Consider the following 20,224-nt stretch of genomic DNA (forward strand, 5'->3'; position numbering starts at 1 on the left):
TGCATTCCCGGCGGCTGTGTTATGGGCGGGGCAACCTCGGAAGCCTGCCCGCTGCCCCCGAGTCCCAGCTTCACCTCTCAACAGCCTCAGCAGAACGGAGAATTTCTCTTCTCCGACAGCTGCTATAAAGGGGGAAGGCCTGACTTTTCTTGGCAAAGGTGGTCCGTGTGTCTCCAGGAGCCAATCACCGTGACTGGGGAGGCAGAGGCGGGACAAGGTGTACAACCAGCTGACAGGCCCAGGCCGGGGTCACCAGTGACCTCCCTGAGACGGTGGCAGGGTCAGGCTTACCCAAAACACACGGAAGGGAGGGCACCCCGAGGGCGCATCAGACAGGCTGGTCTGGAGGCGGAAACAGATCCTCTGCCGGCAAAACCAGCATGCGTTCCTTTCGCCCTTTGAGATTTCCGTCTTTTGGCTTCCACTGTGAAAAGTGGGATTTGTTCTCTTTCACAGAAGCGACAGAAGGACTAGAGAGAGTGTCCGCGCAGGGGGAAAAATGTGAATCTCCTGCACTTTATTTAGAATTCAGAGAGTCGTTACTTTGAGACCAAGATGCCATTTGTGTTTCTATGATCGAAAGCCTCACACAAATCCCACCTTTACCACGGTTTGCAGCTCTAGTAACTTGGGAAGGAGCTGCCGTGGTTTCTAGGAGCTGTCACGGCAAACCTCCGTCTGCAGAACATCTCTGGGCTCAGCAGCCTGTTGCATGGGGGGCACCATGCGGCCTTCCAGGGAGGCCCTGCAGCAGCGGCACCTTGCCCTCCAGCCCGGCAGAGGTGACGGTGGTTCTCTGCCAGATTCAGGGAAACCCTATCAGCAGAGGTCCTGGGGCGGGGGGGGGGGGGGGGGAGGGCACACAGCCTGCACCTCTTCTGACCCCGTCCAGATGCATTAGAATCCCAAGCGTCCCGCGGTTCCCAAAGACTAAATGGGTCCCTGCTGAGTAAGGACACATAAGGGCACCCGCTACAGGAGGAGGAACTTTCCAAGCGTTTACTCATCTCCTTTTCTTTGCTGAGCACAGATCCGGAGTCACAGGACAAACCACGTGTCCGCGCATCCGGAAGCGGAGGGAGGAGCCCGACTTCCCGGGTTTCGTCCGATCGTGCGCAGAGCACACGAGGTTCCGGGAAGCAGGACCACCGACAGGCACGGATTTCAGGAGGCTTAGCTGAGGGCGTGGACACGGGCCACAGTCTGACAAGTGCTACAAGGGACCGTCCTCAGCTACAGGAGCCCCGTGACTCTGGAGTCGGAGAAGCCTGGGTTTGGGTCGCTTCTCTCTCTCTCTCTGCCAGCCTCAGTCTCCCCATGTGGGCCACGGAACAGCTCCACCATCCAAGCCGGGCATCCTGGAGGCGGGTGGCCGCGGGGGTCTGGCTCTGCCGCCCTGCTCATGTCTGGCGGACACGCCTCAGTCCCCGGCAAGCCTCAGGCCTCCTGCTCTGCATCCAAAAGGCCGCGGCCACACCGGCACCACGCCCCTCCCCCCACCTTGTTATTGGGGGGAACCCAAGGCACGCGGCGCCTCCCCTCCCATCCAGCAGGGGAATCTTTCCCATGAATTCCCCCTGAAGCCCCTCGCAGTTCATTGGCCAGGCTTGGGTCACATGATGGCCTAGACCAATCACCGGGCAAGTGGCACAAGATTGGCACGACGGCTCAGCCAATCATAAAAAGCTATGGGCAGGGCCAAGGCTGCTCCTCTCTGAGGACTTCCAGGCTCCCCACGGGATGCGCTTCTGGAGCAGGTATAGTGGAAAGAATGTTCCAGAAGTCCCCATGCCGCCCCAGGGGCAGCTCTGGGACGCACTAGGAGACCTGCCCCAGAACCACCGTGGTTCGCTCCTGCCTGCACACTGTCTCCCCTGGCCTGTGGAGACCGGGTGGATGCCGTGGTAGCCTCAGCCGCACAATAGCGGGGTGTGGAAAATCGGGGTGTGGGGGCGGGAAATGGGGAGAGACAGACCGCAGGAGAATCGGAGTGGGGGGGAGAGGAAGGACCTGGGGACAGGGCGGGACAGGCAGGAGTCAGGCCAAGGCCAGATGTGCACACGGACTCTCCACGAAGCCAGATGAGCGCGGATGAAGATGCCCACTTGGGCGGGGCTTCCCAGAAGGGTGACAGGGCGGCTGGCCACCCCCATGCTGGTGTGTGGACGGTGTCACCCTCCTGATGTCTGCGTCGGAGCCTGGGATCCAAACAGGAAGCGTGTCATTGTCAGTCTTGCCACCGCTCGCCCCCTTGCTGCCGCAGTAACACGTCACCTGTCGGAGGCCGAGCACCGAGGCGTCTACTTCTCACCGGTGCCGGGTCCAGCACGGTCAGTGGGGGTGCCCTCCACGCAGTGACACAGGGGCCCCGGCTGCGTCCGTCTCACCCCGGGGCTCCCAAGGTCGGGCCGGGACCTGCTCCTGACCTCCAGCCTCGCAGTGGCCGCTCGTCTCCGTGCAGACGGTCTGGAGCCCCTTGGCCTGGCTGACGGGACGGGGCTCACTGTCCCGCTCCTTTGTGTGACCTCTCTGGTCACTTCCCCGTCCCAGAAATGGGTGGTGACGTCACCTCTGTGCTCGGCTGGCGGTGGGGACAGACGCTGGCCCGCGATCAGCGCCCGAGAAATGCTGCCTGTCGTTATGCTCGACAGCAGGGACGTGGCAATAGAACAAGAAGCCCGTTTGCACGCGTTGGAAGCACCGGTGTGACTGTGAGGTTGTCGTTGCCTCCTCGCGGACCAGCCTCACGGTGCGAAGCCGCGGACGGTCGCGGCTCCACCCCGGCCTGGACCCGCAGCCTGCAGCCCAAGGTCACCAGCAGAGTCTTCTTTCCCACGCAGGGAGCAGCCGTCCTGTCCGCCGTGAGCACCGCGTGTAGGGGGGCAGAGGGGCTGGGGGGGGCAGTCACTGAGGAAAAGGGGCTCCCGGTCGGATCTCATCCCGACGCGTGTCTTTGGTGTGTATTACACGGCGCTGCGTGTCTCCGCCGCCCTTTCCCAGGCGGTCTCAGGCCGGGGGAGGGGCTTCGGATGCGCGGTGTCCCGGGTTCTACCCTGCCCTGCCTCGGTCGCGTCTCCTGATGAGGGAGTGGCCCAGCCGGAGAAGGGGAGGCTCCGGCTGTTCTCCCCCTGGGTCACCCCTGCGCGCTTCCTGGAGGCCGGTTCTCCATCCGGGAAGCGTGGGAGGAGTCAGGACGCAGTGCTGGGGCAGTGCTGGGGCAGGGGTGCGTGCTGCCAGCCGCCTCCACTCCCCCCCCCCCCCCCCACTCTGGACCAGCACAGCCTCACTGTGTGACTGGGGCATCCTGGCTGCATCCTGGCTGTTCCAGGCTGTCTTTCAGAGAAAACCCGTTGTTGAAGGAGGGAAACACAGGCCTTGTTCAATGTCAGATGACGGCCAGGGCACGGGACTCGCCCCCACGGGGACGGGTGGAAATCTCAGTGGCCGCTTTGGACAACTGAGCTGGGAGGCACAAGGGGTGCAGATGAGGAAAGAAGAAGCAGGTGGCCGAGTGACCGGGGGAGGGGTTAAATGATTCCAGGTGGCAGGAACATTGGCACAGTCGTCGTGTATTCAACACCTACTGTATACCGTCAGTGCCGTCTCAGTTCTGCATCGGCTTTTCTGTACCAGGTGGGATATCTTAATTGCGTTATAAATGACAGAAGACCCAGCCTGAAGTGTCTGAAGCAAAGGCAGACTCATTCTTTGGCACGTGTGGTTGGCAAGGCCTGTGGGTACGTGAGCTTCGGCCGCAGCTCCGCTCCACGTCCACTTGATGGGAAGCCTCTCCGTTCTGAGCGGCTCACGGTCTCTCCCTTCCCAGGCCTCCTCCCTCGGCACCGCGTGCCTGAGCCAGCATTCCGTCCGAGTGTTGTTGCACCTTCCTTCCTGGACTTGCCTGGGTCACGCACTCATCCCCGAACAGGCACGGCGGCCTGAGGGAGGCAGCGCGCTGTTAACTCAGGCCACGTAACGGGTTGCTTCCCAGCCACGGATGGAGTCAACTTCGACTTACGTGGGCTGCAGGTAAGGGAAGGGGCGGTCACCTGGAGGGAAACTGAGGGCCTTTACCAGCAGAACGGGGCAGCTGGGCAGCGGGACAGCAGACGTCCCCTGAAGTGCGTTCAGATGTGCCACCCCAAGAGGTGCCACTGGCACGTGCGGATTATTTCGGGCTGAAGGCGTGATAGGAAGTTATGAAGAAGCAGATACAAAAGAAAACTCCCTGCTCTGCACCTGTTTGCCTAAAGTGAGGACATCGACTCACAGAGGTTTCTTTTGTCTCCTTTCTGCTGGGAGGAACAGGAGCTAATCTCCAGGGACACACGTGGACCCTCGCCAGCCCAGGGATCGTGCCTCGGGATCTACAGAACACGGCTCACGGACTTGTCTTCATCTTCCCTAGCTCCCCCGTATGTTTCCCTTCCCACGATATGGTGCCCTGGAAACTCAGAAGTCCTTGTCCTTCTCCCAAAGCTTGTTCTTTTAGTTACGTGTTGCATGAGCCCAGCGACTAGCCGCCCTTGGAGTTGCTCATCACTGGACGCTCTGGTGGACGTGCGAGGAAACTTCTGCTTGTGCTTCTCTCGTTTCTCTGTGGCCAGTCTGGTTCCCGAGGCCCAGCTGGTGGAGCTGGGAGGTGTAGGGGAGAAAAGATTTTTTATTCTTCCCCAACCCACCACTACTATTTATCACACCATTTTATAATTAGGAAAATTAAAGTTCTGGCGGTACAAGTGGTCTCCCCAAGGTCACACAGATGGTGATGTGGGATTGCTGAGATTGTGTCCCCAGTTGTGTGGACTCTTTTTGTTGTCCGTCAGCTTCCTGGGCCATTCTGCTGGACCTTAACTAAATTGTCTGTTATTTGTGGCCAAGGGATTATATTTCATCTTTCTGGATATCCCCGTAGGTTCCAGAACAGAGTCTTAAATAGAGTAGCGTTCAGTGATAGAATTGAAAATTTCACCCAAAAGGATCACTGGCTCAATGATTTGAAGTTTAATATTAGGTTTTAAACCCATTTTCTAGCTGAATGCCTTCCTTTGCCATTTTGTAATAACGTCCCTTTTATTTTCAAGGGTTGCTGAGGCAGTGGATTTCAAAGACCCTGTGATGCCTGTAAGTAGTTACCGTCTTTCCCTGGAGGCATCACCACCCACTCTCCCAGGACTTGTTAGGCTGTTACCTCACCACCAGCCACGCCATGTGCAGATGGGTGACTTTCCCTTCTCTGATTTGGTTTTGCATTTAGGACAGTTGTTTTTCCTTGTGATCACAAGGAGAGCTTTTGGTGGCGGGGTGGGGGGGTGGGGAGGGGTGCGGTGCGCAGTGGGCCGAACGGGGAAGCGCTCCTTCCTTTTCTCCGTCTGTAGCAGAAAAGCCCCTCCAGCGGCAGCGAGGGCTGATCTCTGGGTGTTAACGTTGAGTAAAGAGCATCTGAGGCCATGCTGAAGATTTCATATGGTGGCCCTGCAACGAGGAATGTGTGAATGAATAGAAAAGATGTGGTTTGGGGGCGGGAGAATATGTTTTCTTGGGGGAATGGGGATAAATTGGCCAATTCTCAGTGACCTTGTCCGACGGTCCGAGGCGAGTGAAGCAATGCCCTCTACCTGAGAAGCACTTTTGGGAACGTAGACTAGGCTGTTAAGGTTGGCCCCGTTGGCATCAAAACTTCAGTTCCCTTGTACGGCAGATTGCTCTTTCAACGGGTGAAAATGCCCAAGTAATTGATGACGTAGGTGTGAACTGTGTGCGCGCTTTTTAAAAAGTTTCTTTTTAGCTGACTTAGTAACCTTCTCCCAAAAGTTGTGTTTGTTTCATATCTGCAGTCACTGCAGCTACAGTTCAGGGTGTTTCTGAAACGCCTGTTGACTCTGAGGTTGTGATCTTACTGAGACAGTTACCGAGGAGAAGGCAAGTAGGCATGATAAGAGAGAGAAGTTAAAGAAGAAGTTTTGCAAGGAGCTTCAATGCAGTTCCATCCACACGTTCATTCTGTTCCATCCCACCCCTTCCACTCACTTCACCCATTCCATTCCATGCACTCCGTTCCATCCCTCTGATGATTGTTAATGTCTTGCCACATCCAGACACCAAATCTATGCAAGTGCCCCTTTTGTCTCTATAGTAGTCACCCTTCCGTCCCCATCTCTGAGAAGACCACAGCCACTGGTCGAGTCATAGATGGTCGACTGCACTCAGGACGATGAGGACTGTCACTCTCACTGCCATCTCCCGTTCCAGCCTCCCTGGGTCCATACTTGAGGACCTTTCCTCCCCACGACACTCATTGGAGCATAATTCCCTGGAGATTCATCCAAATTTTTGCATACGTCAGCAATTCATTCCTTTCCATCATTGCACAGTGTTCCACGGCCCGGGTGTAGTTTGTTGGGCCATTCACCCGTTGAAGGACAGCAGGGCTGTCTCGGGTTTTGGGGCTGTTATGAATAGAGCTGCTGGAAACATTCACGTGCAGTTTCCTGTAGGAACATTTCTTCTCTCTGGGAGAAACGCCCAAGAGCGCAGTCGTGGGATCGTGTGGTTGTAGGTGTAGTTTTATATGAAACTGCCAAACTGGTTTCCACGGCAGCTGTACCATGACACGTTCCCGCCAGCAACGTGTGACTGACCTGATTCCCCACCTTCTAAGTATTTGCTGTTCTCACTTGCAACTTTCTATTTTAGCCGTTCCGATAGATGTGTCGTTTTCGTTTGCATTTTCCTGATGGGTAGTGATGTGGAGCATCTTTTCATGGGTTTATTTGCCATTCATACGTCCTCTTTGGTGACACGTCTGTTCCTGTGGTTTGTGCACTCTCTAATAGGATTGTTTGTATTTTCACTGGTTAACTCTGAGAGTTGTTAACGTATTCCGGACATTATTTCTTTGTCAGATGTACGGTTTGCCAGTGTTTCCTTCCAGCCTGTAGCTTGTCTCTCCGTCCTCTTCACATGGGCTCATGCAGAGCTGAGGTTTTCCGTTTGGGTGAGGTTCCCTCCTAGACAGCCCACTTCTAACCTGTTGACTTGACCTCCAAACTTTCCCGGTCTCCACCCACCTTTCTCCATCTCCATGGGTGCCTTCTAAAGCTGTGTGCTGTGGGCTACTCCTCCCATAGTCCCGGTGGCCCTCCCTTCTCCACCCTGGAGGTGTTGGTAGAACCTCCCAGAGAAGGCCTCCTACAGACCCTCCCTGCAGGCAGACGCAGCCCATCTCACGCCCTCCGCCAGGCATCAGACGAGGCGGCTGATGGCTTCCGAAACAGACATGTCAGAATTTGCCATTTGTAGTCAGTTGCCAGTGGACTTTAGAACCTAGGTGTCATGTTTTTGCCTCGTTTAAAGTTTCTTTTTTATTATCCTGAGTTTTATTTTGAGAGATGGCAGGAAATTGTCATATTATCATTAGAGGAACGTATTCTGTTCTCGTTTTGGCCAGTTACATGCGTTCCTCTACGTTAGTCTCGTTTTTCTTTTCTTTGGTGGCAGTGATGGGCATAGTGAATTTAGGCATTTATAAACCATTGCTTGCTGGAGTTTCTTTGTTAGCTTCTTAATTCTCATCGTCTGGGAGCAGGAAACTTCATAACAGGAATAGTGAGGCTTTCCCGTAGGCTAAGATCTAGATCAGCCACTGGGACCAGCGTCCTCTGCAGACCGCACAAGCGGCCTGCACGCACCCCGGCCAGTAGCTGCCGGCTGTCACAGTTCAGACAGGATGTTAGCAGAGGAGAACGTGGAGTAAGGTGGAGTCTCCCGTTTCTGGTGCAGGCGATCTGGAGGCAAGACAGCAGTTATTAGAGAGATTTTTTTTTTTTTTTAACCAGCGGAAAATTTCTTCTGTCTTTCCTCACAGCGTGGGAGATTCCAGACTTCAGCATCAGAAATGTATTTGAACCCACCAGTCTCAGTAGTGTATTTGTCACAAATGGGGCTAAACCCACCAGCACGGCCAAGTTACATCTGGGTAATGAGCCAAGAGTCTGCTCTTCCCACTGAAAGTGGGATTTAACTTGGCATTTCATCAGAAAGAGGAGAAGATGCATGTGTTTTCACATCTTCTCATTTCTGACCGTCTGAGCATCAGTCAGCACCCCAAGTTATCAAGTCAGAATGCAGTGGAACTGTTCTGTGAGGTGTGGAGCCACATTCCTGATTCGGGTATGTCACCACCAGGCCGTGCTTCTGTCACTGTCCCTGGAGCACCACGGGAGGCGGGGTCCGTAGGGAGGACCCCGACTGGCTCTGCAGATCCGAAATGCCCCCGGGCGACACACCCGCCAAGCAGGCTCGGGGAGGTCTCGGCTGGCTCGTGCAGGAGTCTGCTGTGCTGCCCTCCCGCGTTTCAGGACGTCTTCGGTGTCGCCAAGAACACACGTCCTGCGGAGAGATGATCTTCCTGGTGGGCAAGTGTGACTTGGGGCCAAGTGCTGTCTCCTCCTGGCAGGTTCCTTGGAGCCCTGAGCAGACGGATCTCCCGTGGACCCGCTGGAACACGGAGCTGAGAGCCTGCTCCGTGTCAGTGAGGCCACTGTGGCTTTCAGGGCATTTGACATCGAGCTCGTGTTTCTGGGGACCCAGAAGAAGAGCCTTCAGGGCTCTTTGAGGAAGGACTTGCAAGAGAAGAATGTGAGTGTGAAGGGGGAGGATAAACACAGACCACCCAGTGCAGTCGCTGGTCTAGTGGCAGAAACGGGGGTGCAGTTCGCTGAGAAGTGGCTGTCGCACAAGCAGCACGGAGAGCCCTGAGCGCCACCTCCTGCAGGCACACGGGGACCTGGGTCCCCTCCTCCCTTTATCGGGCTGTCCGGCAGCTGCGTGCAGATGTGCGTTTCTCCTGAAAATCAGCTAAGCCTGCAGGATTCTCAGCTTTAAAACAGAAACAAAAACCCCTCAATGGATCTGCCGGCACTGGGCCTGCATTTCCACGGCCGGAGCTGCCGGCAGGCATCGCTCCATTTGCACACCGCCCTGCCCGCTTCATTGTCTGTCACCTTCCCGGCCTGTTGGCCCGTGAATTGAACCCTGGTTCCCGGCAGGAATTACCCTCCATTTCCAGTCTGTCCTGCTCGCTAGCCCTGCCTGTGGCCGCACGCTTCCGCGGAGCTCTGCTCACGGCTGGCCTCATCCGAAGTGCTCCTCACCAGGGCACCCACTCTGTTCCGGTTCTTTTCCACACTCAACGCAGACGCATCCTCCAAGGCCACCGGTGCCCGGGAGTCACTGTATCCGTCTCCCCGTGCGCACCTGGGCCGCCCCGCAGACCTGACACCGTCACCAGCCACCCCTCCCTCTGTGCACCCCCTTCACACATGGCTTTGCAACGTGCGCCCGGTCTTCCCATCCAGCTCTCCCTCCTCGGCCTGTGTGTCCCACACAGATTCTCCTCTGGTCCCCGGCCTTCGAGACGGCCCACACGTTGAGGGACCCGAAATCCACGTGTGTGCGGCCTTCCTGTCTTCTAGCTGCACGTGCGTATGTCCCGGCATTCCCTTGACGTGCGCAGCAGGCCGCTCGTGTGCAGCAAAGTCAGCGAGCCAGGAGCAAGCTCTGTTCCTTCATTCCGGAACTCCCTAGGCGTTTCCGACTTAGTAAACGGAACCCTGGTCCATCGACTTACTCATCCCTTATATTCTGTCTCCTTCACTCCCCTCGTATCTGACCCGTCACTAACCTGTTCATTTCTTGCCCAGAATCCCCTGGATTGCCTGGAATCCATCTGCTTTTCCCATCTCCACAGCCTCCACCCCAAGGGAACACAGCATCGTGTCTTGCCTGGTGCGTGCACAGCCCCCTGACTGGTCTAGTGGCTTCCACAGATGTTCCCTCACCCCCTCTGCACTCCTGGGGCAGACTGAATGAGCTTTTAAAGAAACACATCTCGTCCTTTGCCCCTTCTGCTGGGGACCTGCCCTGCTCCCCTCACACCTGAGTAAGTAAGGCCCAAGGCCCAGCCTGCCCATCTCAGCCTCGCCTGTACCTCCTTCCTTGTCCATCCCTGCTCCAGCCCCAGGGCCTTTGCACATGCTGTTACCTCTGCCTGGAACACCCTCCCTGCTCCCCTTCCTGGCCACTCCCAGAGGTCCCCCATCTCAGCTCTGCTGTCATTCCCCAAGGGACCTTCCCTGTCCTTTCTGGACCAGGTGGGCATGACTGTGTGGTCTCCTTTTCCTTGGTGACACTTACACACCTCATGGGGTCCTTCACTTCCTATTTGTCTTTTCCACTAGACTGTCAGCTCATGTGTTTTTGTTTGTCACAAGATGCACAGCAGTGACTGTAGGAATTCATTAAATACGTATAGGATGAATGAATGAGATACAAATAATAACCTCATAGCTGGAAATCAGAGGCTAGAAAGGGTGAATGCGAGAGCGAGGCTGTGGGGGCCGCAAGACAGGTCTCTGAGACCCCAGGGTCCGCCGCCCCCATCCTCACATACACCCATCCTTTCCCTGTTCTCTCCGGAGGAGGATTCCGGCCTCCGTCTGCATCCGCCTGCGGGGTCTCTGTTCTCATTGCTATTCGTGCCTCAAGAAGCAAACATAGCATGTTCCTGAGTCATGATACGACACACACACGTCCGTTAGTCACCCAGGAGGCTCAGTTCATCAAGGGATTTGGAGGCAGGTACACTGCAAAGTCAGTCACTTAAATTGTGGGACTATTATTCTCTTTTGAGAAAAAACTGTACACAAAATTAACGATTCACAGTAAAAGCCTGGGAGTGTATGCTCCTTTGTTGAGACACAAACTGCTCAGTTGTTAAGGGTGTAGGTGATTCTCTGAGACGGTACTGACGACGCGGGTAAAGGTTTTATTCTCACGGTTCATTGCTGTTAGCGTCACTGGAGAAGGCAGGGTCGCTGCATGGAGAGTCACCATGTCACGGTCACCGTGGATTGTGTCGTGTCACTGAAGCGCCCTCTGCCTCGGTCTCGTGCGGCCGGTGTGGCCGGTTGCTGGCCCGCTCGGGTCAGGCACGTGGAGCCGCGTGTGCTCACAAGTACCCTGCGTCTCTCGGCGGCAACATCAGGTGCTTTGACTTGGTTCTTCTGTGATTTTTTTCCAGTTGTTGAAGCACGTGTGGACGACTCACCAGGCCCTTGTTGGCGCATCGGCAGACTGGAAACCCTGCTCGCCCTTTCCACGTGGACCAGTGTCCTCATGCCCGGGCCTGGCCAGGGGCTCGCTCCCCATGTCTGAGGGCGCCGAGTCCCCGCTGCGGCCGCTGGCTCAGGGCCCAACTGGGGTCCGATGGAGGGGGCGGCAGAGCGGGGCTGCAGTGCAGGAGTGCTTCCTGGTGGCAATGGTGAGGCGGCCTCCTGAGGACGCTGGTGATGGGGCGGCGTCTCCCCTCCACTTTCCTCTTGTGTCTTCATCGGTAAGGATGTTTGAACACGAGTGACCCTGACTGACCCTGGCTGCTTGATGCAGAAGAGGAAACAGCTCGGGTGACCTGGAAGGGCAGTGGGGGCAGGGCTGACTGAATGCCATCAGAACGTCCCCTCCCAGCTCTGGTGGCAGCTTCACTGCAGCCGGATAGAGGGTGCACAGCCGGCTGGGTCCCTGGTGACAGGAGTCCCCTCCAGGGGGCTGGTGCCCTTGGTGAAAATCAGGGTGCAATGAGCCAAGAGATGGGTCTGGAGATGCGGGTGCAAGTTCTCCTGAGCTCTGGGCCAGGCGGGTGGGCGGGGCGTGGGCACAGGGCGGGGGGGCCAGGGGGGCAGGTGAGCGAGGCCCAGGTGACGTACTTGTGAACCTCTTCAGCGGGGCGCTAGTAGGTCAACGTGAGGCAGAGGGATGGACAGAAATGTGAGTCAGCGGGTGAGGGGCATGGAGGTCACCGGTTAGGACCCTCCTGGGCAGCTCCGCGGGGCAGAAGCCAGGCCCCTTAAAGCCTACTTTCCACTCTGAGTGGAACTGATCGCCGTTAGCGGAAAATAAAATGGAAACGTTTGGCCTGTTAGTCGTGACAGCCCTGGAGCCAGGCTCTAAATTAGATCAGCCTCTCGCAGTGTTTTAAACCTGTGCCGGCTCTCACAGAATAGAAAATATTATCTCCTTGGGAGGTGCTGCTGCGGGCCCCTCGGGGCCATGTCTCTGGTTGAGGAGCTGGGTATCTGCAAATGTTCCATCCGAGGACGTGTTAGGGAAGTCCGCTTTGCAGTTTGTGTTATTAAAACAATATTTTTCCCAGCGGAAGACTGTTTGAGAGAGACACAGAGAGAGAGAGAGAGACAGAGATTACTTCTATCGATCATAAACTCTTTTGGTCAGACCTAGGCTATAAAGCAGTTTAATAAATTAGCAAGGAAGGTTTTTTTCTGGCTGTGGAAAATGTGTGTCTCCTGAGAAATGCTGTTGGAAACAAGCGGTTAGGATGGTTAGTGCTCACCCTGTACTGTTACAGAGGATGTGGCCGCAAAGCCCGCTGCCCCGGCCCTACAGCCGATGACTCAGGAGTGGGAGTGGGGAGGACACAGCGTGTAGCCTCGGCATCCAGGTGAAGAGTGGGCTACCGTTCTGGGCACTGACTTGACATGCGACCCCAGTGGATCCCCCTTTCCGGCTCCCCTCGCAGCCCCCTCTCCTCCCACCTCCCAGAGCACAGGGCCTCCAGCCTCCAGCCAGGACCCCCCGGTGGAGTCCCCACCGCGGTGAGGGGACGGCTCCTGTGAGAACATCCCGTGGGGCAGGGGCGGCTGGAGCTCTGCTGAACTTCACTCGTGCCCCTGGGCCCTGCTGCTCAGCCTCGGCAGAGAGGGGCTGTGAGGCCCTGCCTGAGCACCAGGCCAGCGTGACTCTGCGGGCCGCACTCAGGCCTGGGTGCTCGGCGCAGGGGGAATGGGGAGTGGGCGTCCCCATCGCTGTCCTTGCGGCCAGACCTGCCCACGTGCTCTCCTGGGGCAGCCGCCTTTCTCCCGGGCGGTATCTGGACGGGGGTCCTGTGGGCCGACAGCCCGATACGTGGTGTTAAGTTCTGTGAGGGCCTGACGTTTTACTTCTGGTTCCCTTCCCTCTTAGTCTCCCCTGGCAGCAGCGGCATTTGAGGGTACGAGGGTGAGAAGTATGTGATTTTGTGCTTGTTCAGAACCAACAGCCAGCCCGATGGGAACTCACTTTGCTCACCACCGGACCCAAGGAGGGCAGTCCAGGGCTGGTGTGGCCGCCGAGGTGCCCTGAGCATCTGCCACGGCGTGTGGCCTGGGCATCCCATGCTCCTCTGTGCTACAAGAGGGCTGCTCCACCTCTCCCATCACAGCTGTGTTCCTGGCGAGACAACAGTGAGGCCGAGTCCACCCCTTAAAGGAACCCGCCACCTAGGATTCCCGCTCCTCTGCCCCCATCGGGTTGGTGGGAACCATGCAGGTGCCTGAGAGATACGCCCCGCTGGGCACACGCACCTCCCAGGGGGTTCTGTTGCCTGGAGGGAAGGGGCACGCGCACCTCCCAGTGGGTTCTGTCGTCTGTCGTCTGGGCATGCGCACCTCCCAGGGGGTTCTGTCGCCTGGAGGGAAGGGGCACGCGCATTGCTCAGGCACCATCAGGGCCTGCGGGAGTTGAGAGTGGCTCTGCGGGGCCTCCCTGTGTCGGCCGAGAGGTGGCTTCTGAGCCGAGGCTTGCAGGGTGCAGCAAGGGGCCCCGCCTGGTGGAGACGCAGTCAGCCTCCGTGCCTTAGCCTAGTTCTGGTGTCTGCGTCAGTAACCCATCGAGAGGGAGATTTCGGGGAAGCGTCGCCAGACCCTCCAACCCTTGACACCACGGGTAAGGGCCACCAGGGGACTGGTTCCTGAACCCCAAGGAAACTCTGAGACACGGACAGACGGAGGGAGGTGTGGGTGCTGAGGGGCCGAGCGATCTGCACACGTTAGTGTCTGTCCCAGAAGACTGTGTCTGCTGTGGTTGATCGCGGCCTGCATGGCCGGACACAGCCTGGAGAGCAACTGTCTTAGCCACTGGTGTTTTAACTGCCAGTACGGGCTCTGGGCGTTTGAGTTCTTTCCCTGCCTCTGGATGTGGTGATCAGGTATTTGAGCAGAACCCCAGATCTTTCCAGAGGAACGAGCAGACTGTAGGCTCGCCAGCACGGAGAGGGCAGGACGGCCACTGCAGATCTGCTCCTCGTGGTTTGGGGCTTGGGGTGGCTTCATCGCTGTGGACACTCGTGCTGTGGTTACTTTTCTGATCTGGCAGAAGGACGCTCTGGCTGGGACAAGTGGCGTGGGCAGTTTTAGGCAACAGTTTCTGTTGACAGACACGCTTATGGGTACCTGCGTGTCTGTGTCTGTTGACGTCCTGTTTGGGGAAGACAGCCTTCACCCGGCTCATGCCTTAACGCCTCACGTCGCCCTCACGTGGACGCGCTCCACCGTGGCAGACGCTTCTCGCCTGTTTCATAATTTCCGCGTGTTTCCCGCAGGTGCCCATTGGCTGGAGCAGAGTGGAGAGTGACTGAAGACCAGCTCACATGGACTGGGTCCTGTGAAGCTCGGACAGGCCGGCTAGTTTCGCAAGAGAAGTGAGGGAGGTGAGGGACAAGAGGAGGAGGGCCCGGCCCCAGCGGCCCACTTGATCCCTCCCCGGGCCCGGGCCTATTTCAGACATTCACACTCTTGCTTTCTCGGTGGAGACCCCGGAAACCCGCATATGTCTGCCCCTCTAAACCAGGTCGCGGACAGCCGGAGGACTTGTAGCCGAGTGCTCACGGTCCGTGAGCTTCCCGCGGCTCCCTGCCCGCCCCGATCGCCACCCTCCCCGGGCCCGTCATCGCAGCTCGGCTCAGGAGTCTCTGGCGGATGAGCAATCAGGTGGTGGTGTGCTGGCGCCCAGCTCGGGAGGGAACCAGGCGGTCGACGGAACACGCTGAGGCTCTGCAGGGCAAGTAGCTGAACTCTGTGAAGCTGAGAGCTTCGATTTGGGTTAGAATTCCCAGAAAAGAACACCTCAGACATACAGAGGTGTCGGGCCCTGAGGCAATTTCCTCCCTGAGTACCTCCCCTGGGGGGTCACTGACCAGCTCTGCAGGGTCCTTCGATGGGACCCCCAGGTGCGTGTGCACGCGTGCACGCACACACACACTCATGGGCACGGCAAGCACCACAGGTATCAATGGATTCATTGACTTGAAATGGAGGCCTTCGCGGGTCTCGCCCCCCCGCCGGCCTCCATGGTCAGGGGCACCCATCTCAGAGCCTGTCGCGGCACGGGGCCACAAGACGGTGACCTGTCAGCTCAGTCCGGCCTGCAATGCTCCATGTGGGCCGCACAGGGTTGGAGAGGACACCAGACGAGACGTCAGCACTCCACGTTGAGTCTTTCTTGAACAAGCCAGCAACCCAGACTCTGTCCTTACTGACAGCACTTGGCTGGAGCCAAGCAGCTCGAGTGCCCGGCACGGCGCAGGAGGGACCCCCGCACTGGCCCCGAGGGGGGCTCTCTGCACGTGCGGCGGGGCTGGCTTCTCGCAGGCCCAACACCTCCATCTGTCTTCGCGTCAGCTTCCCCGGAACGAACTTCCTCAGGGCTGGAGAATTGGATCTTTCATTCTGCTTGGGTGAGAACCAGCTGGGGGCCTAAACACAGAGCCTACGGGTGGCGGGGCCCTCTTGACCTTCAGTTACTAGTTAAGCCGGTGCCAGAGGCTGACCCGGGGCACGGGGACATGGCACCGCAGGAGCACCCCTCTCGCAGAGACTTCTTCCCAGGGTGTCCGCCCTGGTCTTGCTCCGACCTGCTGACAACCTGAGGCGGGGGGATGAGTGCCAAGGGAGCACCTGATACTGAGCTGGCAGGTGTGTGGGGGGTGCAAACACCCCTGTCCCCTGGGAATCTGCGACAGTATCGGGGACAGTTCCGAAGAGTAAGAGTATCATATACATTAGCCTCATACATCAAGCCTCCTATCTTACGTCGCATGACCATGTCCCTTTCATCCTAACAGCTCATGAGGAAGACACTCACGGCCTGTTTCCATAGGGAGACCCTGGAGGCTCCGCGAGGGTCAGGCACATCCTTGAGGCCACACAGCGGGTCTGGGGCGGCCCTGGGAACAGAGCCAGGCATCCCGCGGCCCCAGAGCCCAAGACTTGCCTGCTGGCTGTCTCCTCAGCCTCGTTCTCCCGCCTCTGAACACACACACTCAGCCAGGTGCTGGGCTCCTGCCGCGTGCCTCAGAGACCACAGAGAGTGGGGGACCCTCTTCTCGGACAGACCCTCTGTCACTGCCCCAGGGGGGTGGCCCATGCTGGACGGAGGGGGACGTGGGAAGAAACGGCGGGGGAGCCTCCAGCGTGGAGTTCGGGGAAAGGTCCTCCGTGCCTCCCCCGTGTTCCTGCCGATGGGTGCTGGGGCCAGTTCTGCTATTCTGTCAAGGCCGCAGAGAATAGCCTCACACTTGAACTACTGTGCACACGTGAGAGCCTCCCTGTAGGAAAAAGTCCTAGAACATCCTTCGGCACTTGGTGAGTCCTGGAGAAATACTCATTACGTAGGTGAGTTTATCTAAGTCCGGCTGTGATCAGCAGGGTCACACGTGCGGTCACTCATAGATGCGCCTGGTGGCTTCTCCTTGCCCTTCCCCATCCGCCTACTCATTCATCACACCGTCACATCACCGTGACATCACCATTACCACGACCTCTACCACTGCATCACCACCATGACCATCATCACCACTGTCACCGCCACCATAAGCGCCATCATCACGATAACCACCGTGGCCACCGCCACCACCCTCACCACCATCCCCATTGTCACCACCATCACCATCATCGTCATCATTCTCACAGTGAACACCTATTGGACACTTCTGTTTACACGGAGCTGGGCTACATCCTTTGCACACATTCACGTACCTCAACTTCCCCCCACTCACTTGTTGAGTGAGCTCGGTTACTCAGCAACTCTCAGGAGGGATCTCACTCACCTTGGATGCTGTACGTCCGATAGTCATTCTCCTCCTGCATTATCCTCCCAGTAGCACCCATTGAATGCTTACTGTTTACCAGGAAGGATAAGCTACTCATGTAGTTCTCACAGGAGGGCCGTTGTCATTCCCGTTTTATACGTGAGGCAGCTGAGCCCTGAGGGAGGTAAACTCACCTTCCCAACACCACCCAGCCACGGAGAGCAGAGCCTGCATTTGGACCAGGGAGTCTGGCCCCACGGTAGGGGTCATTAGGACCACCCCGCTCCCGGACACACAGGCCACTACCCTGTGACCTGGCCCCTCCTCCATACAGAGACCGTCTCCCAAGTATCTGGAGACCCAGCAAGCGGGAGAGCCGTGGGGCAAACACGTGGGCGTCGGATCCCAGATGGAAGAATGTCGCACCGAGATGTGGTTGAGCTGGGAAAACGTGTCCAGGAAGCAGACACTCTGACCGGGCACAAGGCTGGCGGTTCCTCGGGCGACTGTGTGAGGCTTCCGCTGCAGACGTCTTAGCATCTTGCCGGGAGCCTCTGCTGCTCACTTCCCTTCACTGCAGGGGAGCAGACAGAGAGGCTCAGGTGCTCAGGTGCCGAACGGACAGAGCCCCGAGGATGCGCCATGTCCCCTGTAGCCAGAGTAGGTGGTTTCCAGAAATAGACTTGGATTCCTACGGCTTCACCTCCAAATTCTCGTGTGTGTGCACGTGTGCGTGTGCGTGGAGGACGCTGTGTTTCCGTGTGTGCCCTCAAAACAAACTCCCAGGACAACGGCTGGGAAGTGCTGTGTCTCTCCCTCCCTGTTTGAGATTCATAAACACATTAGCTCACAAAATCTCTAAGCAACCCAGTGTCCTCTAGAAGAGGAGAAGAGAGAGGTTCCCCGTGGTCAGGCCAGAGCTCCCCAGGGTGCTATTGAACTTGGGGCTCTTTGTACAGAATGACTAAGAGCTCTGGGAAACGCTGATCCGGAGCAAGTTTTTAAATCTTCGTTATTAGTACGAGAGTTTCTTCCAATTCCCCGTCCCCAAGCAGACCCTGACATGGCATTGAAAACTACCAGGCAGGTTTGTCTTTGTCGTAATACGATCTCAAGTGGCAGAAACACAACTCAAAGCAGCTCTCGCAAATACTAGCCTTCACTGCCTCGTATAACAGAAACGTCCAGGGTGACGGCTTCAGACGTGGCTCGATCAGGGGCTGCTGTGACAGTACCGCGGTTTTGTCTTCCCTTTCTGCCTCACAAATCTGATTCCCTTTTCGTGCCGTGGGTCTCCATGTGGGATCCGAGTCTCACGAATACCTGCATCTTCTAGAAAGCTCAGCGCTCTTCTTTCTCAGCCATTTAGGTGAAAAATCAAGAGTGTCGTGCTCCGCCCAGGGCTCCGTGTCCGCCGCCGGGTGAGTCTCCGGCAGGGGAATCTGATGATGCGGTTAGCCGGGCTTGGGTCACAGAGCCGTCCCAGCTGAGGGGAGGAGCCAGCCCCCACCGCACAGAACGACGGAGGCGATGGCGCTCCAGGGAAAATGCAGGCTCCGTTACTAGAAGGGCGTGGCTTGCGTGCGGATCCAGCAACGCCAGCGAATGCCCGTCATCCTTCTCGTCCCGGATCACCCGTGTGCCCCTCCCCGCGCCTCCTCGGGCTGGACCCCGTCTTCCGTGTCTGCAGGCCACACCCGGCCCGTTCCCCCCGCTGTCCTCCCAGTGTGTGTGTGACACCTGCTCTGTGACGCCAGCTCTCAGGACCTGCATCTCCACTGGCACCTGCTCTGTGACGCCAGCTCCTGGCACACACGCCCGCGGCTCCCAGGAGTCCCGTTGGCACTTACTGGGCAGGAGCATGACTGAACGGAACTGGACACGAGTCAAGGCAGTTTTCTGCTCAGTGAGCGGTGGTGGAGGGAGTGAACGAGGCCGCCCGTGGGGACATCCACTGCAGAGGAGGTGGCCTGACCCCGGCCAGTGGTCAGGGCCCCCAGGGCTGTCCCCAGATGCGGGGGTGCCCTCTCCTGGGGAGCCCCAGGCTCTTGGCCGTCCTGATGCTCCAGAAAGAAGTGAAATAGCAGAGGAGCTGGTTTCTCTCCGGATTCCTGGAGTCACATCTCATAACTCTGGTGGCTGAGGGCCTTTTTTCAGGCAGTGTCTGCCAGATGCCGGCCAGAAACTGCGTGAGGAGTCCACAAGGCAGACTCCTGCGGTGGAGTTCTAGAAACTTCTAGAACTCCTCCTCCTCCCAAGGCTTCGTCCTGGCTTTCTGTGGGCCATGGCAGGAAGTTGGGCAGTTGTGAGTGACCCAGCCAGACTGTCCATGGAAACCCCTCGTGTTATTTTCGGCACCTGATAGTAACTTGCAGACACCGAGGTGGTGGGGGGTTCCGTGTTGTCCTACAGCCTCCGACCTCTGACCGGGTTGTGCGAAGCCAGGTCGAGCAGCTGGGGGCCTGCCTGGTCATCATCATGCCCTGTACTGGGAGGGCCTCAGAGTGGCCCGAGTCAAGGGCGTGTGCACATTGGGACCACCTCAGATCGCCTTGCTTAGACCTGACCGGGTTCCATCTGTGGGGGGGGGTTGACGTGCCCGACCCAGGGCAGGATCTTTACTCCCTGCTCAGCTTGGCCCCGGCACCCTCCCATCCGCAAACTGGCCCCAGGACTCTGTCTGACCAAGTGAGCGTGCAGCCCGCCGGCCTTCTGGTTCCTGCACCGGGATGTGCGTGGGTGGGGGCAGCAGTGTCCCTATATGCTCTCGAACCCCCCATGCAGGGTGCCGTTCCAGGGCCGCCTCCCCTTGAGTGCATCATAGATAAATAGGTGTCCCAGCTGGAATGAGGCTTCCAGAACAAGAGGGGACGTGTGAGCAAGCGCACCCTGCGGCCGGTGGGCTGGGTGCACAGGGCACCCTCGCCCGGGGGCCAGGCTGGGGGCAGGGAAGGGGCCTGAGGTGTGACAACGCAGAGGGCCTTCTCAGGGCGCCCGTCCCGCTGGCCTGAAATTTTGTCATGGACGGTCATTTCCATGTTCCAGAATTTAAAATAAAGTATTTGAAATGCCCACAACTCTTACGATTCCCAAGCACCCACATAATTAAAGTTGTTTTAGCTACACTGCATCTTTTCTGATCTGAAAGCAAAAGCAGTAAATATGTCAGCCACAAATCGATAAGACAATTATTCTGTAATGAATCCCAAACACCATGAATTAAACTGACAAGTGGCTACGGGCCTCCTGGGCCTTCTCAGCCTCCGGACGCCGGCGAGGGCAGCACCGGGGGGCAGGAAGGGC

At 57.7% G+C, this 20,224-nt stretch overlaps 1 long non-coding RNA gene across 8 annotated transcripts; it reads left to right on the top strand.

Annotated features, from left to right (window-relative positions):
- Positions 1–1,604: 1,604 nt before the first annotated feature.
- LOC113597091 (uncharacterized) lies at positions 1,605–19,654 on the top strand. Of its 8 annotated transcripts, none has more exons than XR_008291680.1 (10): positions 1,617–2,330; positions 2,652–2,861; positions 3,827–4,029; positions 4,309–4,415; positions 5,085–5,124; positions 7,868–8,172; positions 8,459–8,640; positions 9,752–9,943; positions 10,482–10,641; positions 11,084–13,386. It is a non-coding gene; the product is annotated as an uncharacterized LOC113597091 (long non-coding RNA). The 8 variants fall into 8 exon arrangements; XR_008291676.1 differs by lacking the exon at positions 10,482–10,641 and adding an exon at positions 18,283–19,654 and having other exon boundaries at positions 1,618–2,330; positions 11,084–11,395; XR_008291681.1 differs by having other exon boundaries at positions 1,618–2,330; positions 10,549–10,641.
- The last annotated feature ends 570 nt before the right edge of the window (positions 19,655–20,224 follow it).

Source organism: Acinonyx jubatus, chromosome D3, assembly GCF_027475565.1.
Source record: "Acinonyx jubatus isolate Ajub_Pintada_27869175 chromosome D3, VMU_Ajub_asm_v1.0, whole genome shotgun sequence".
Lineage (NCBI taxonomy): Eukaryota > Metazoa > Chordata > Mammalia > Carnivora > Felidae > Acinonyx > Acinonyx jubatus.